Raw genomic sequence first — 1,959 nt, 5'->3', positions numbered from 1 at the left:
CATGGAAATGTGTGTGTCACCTGTGTTTGCTATGAGGGTATTTGGATTGATTAGGGTCTTTGGTGATTCAATAAAATGTGGGGGGAAGACAGTATAGAAAGCAAACATAGATACCAGAGATAGTGTGGGAGGAGAGTGGGGATGGCAGAGGGTAAGAGACAGGGAACCAAGGATGGGGGGGGGAAACAAAATGTACAGAAAACAAGATGTGGAAGATCATTTGCTGACAATAACATGTTTGTTGATCTGCTTGATTGAGACAATATACAGTGTACTCTGGATGGAAAATCTCATTTTGTATGCTGTAATGATGTACAGTGAATGAATGTAAATAAATAAATTGAAATAAAAAAAGAAAAATTATGGAATAGTATTCCATATACTGCATGGAATACTATTCAGTCATGAAAAGCAACAAGGCCCTGGAATTTGAAAGTGGACAAACATGAAAGATTCGTTGTTGAGTCAAACAAGTCAGGCTATGAAAGAGAGACATCGTATGTCTCCACTTAACATATACTGACTGTCTGCACTCTATGTTAGAGACTGAAAGATTGGAGATAATAACAGCATTAAAAATTGTAATGGACACTAGAGACCAAGTGGAAAGAGAGTGTGGGAGGGGAAGAGCATAGGAAAGGACATTTGTGGGAAAATGGAGAGGTAAGACACTTGTGGGACACAGATAAGGTTTATTATCTGTTGACGAGGATGTGTATAATAGTCTCAGCTGGGCTGGACTGAAGTGTGTATCATGCTGAGTTAAGTCTCTTCACAGTCTAAATGATGTATAGCGATTTAATCTATGAATAATAATTTTAAAAGTTAATAAAAGATAATAAATAAAATTAATTAAATAAATATATTTTTAAGAAAAAAAAGAAGCATAGTAAATGGTTGTGAATACCAGATACAGTGTTGGAAGAGAGTGGGTGAAGGAGTAGGGTTGAGGAAGAACATTAAGAAGAAAAATAGAGAGAAAATTCATGTATGGGACAAAGTAATAGGTTATTATCTATTGAAGATAAATTTACAGTATTGTTAACTGGACTAGGGAGAAATGTACACATGTTGGAACATTCACTTTGCAAGCTAAGTAAATGTGATTGAATGTATAAAATAAATTGAAATAAAAATATGGAAGACAAGAAAATATTTACTGTGCATTGTAGTCTCTTCTAGGCAAATTAAACATTGAGCCAGACAAATAAAAAGGTATATATTAGAGGAGTATATTTAATAAAAAGCCCTTTTTACCTCATAAGGTCTATTATTAAGGCATAGACTCCGCATTGAAAAGTAAAGTTCCTTCACAATATAAATAATGTATAGCGATTTAATGTATGAATAATAATAAAAATATATAAATAATAGAAAAAACATGTAGGCAATAAGTAAGAGAAATGAAATATTTGAAGTGTTTTTATTATTATTATTTTTCAAATTACCAGCCTATAATGCTGTAGCCAGAAAAATTATTTTTCAAATATGAAAAAGAAGTAAAGACTTTCAAAAACAAACAAAAATTGAGGACATTTGTCACCAACAGACCTGCCTTGGAAAGAATGTGAGTCATTTTTCAGAGAGAAGAAAAATAATATAGGCTAGAAATTCAACTTTGCACAAAAATTGAAGAGGGCTAGAGAAGAAGTAAAATAAAGTAAAATAAAATCATTATTTTATAATGGTTTATAATAAATTTTCTTATTTTCTGGATGATCTATCAGATAGTAATTTGCCAAAATAATAAGTGAGAATTTATTCAATTATCACACCTTATGTATAATGAGAATGACAACAATATTATAAGGAACCAGAGAAAATAATTGAAAATAACCCTTTCATACTCTCTGAGAGGTGATATAGTGAGAAATGGTATAATGTTTCTTGAAAGATAACTTGCATTAGTTGTAACTATATATTGTGAATGCAAGGGAAGCCACTGAAAATGTTTTAAAA

The sequence above is a fragment of the Tupaia chinensis genome, unplaced genomic scaffold, assembly GCF_000334495.1.
Source record: "Tupaia chinensis unplaced genomic scaffold, TupChi_1.0 Scaffold143996_1, whole genome shotgun sequence".
NCBI classification, from domain to species: domain Eukaryota; kingdom Metazoa; phylum Chordata; class Mammalia; order Scandentia; family Tupaiidae; genus Tupaia; species Tupaia belangeri.
This window is presented reverse-complemented; position numbering follows the sequence as displayed.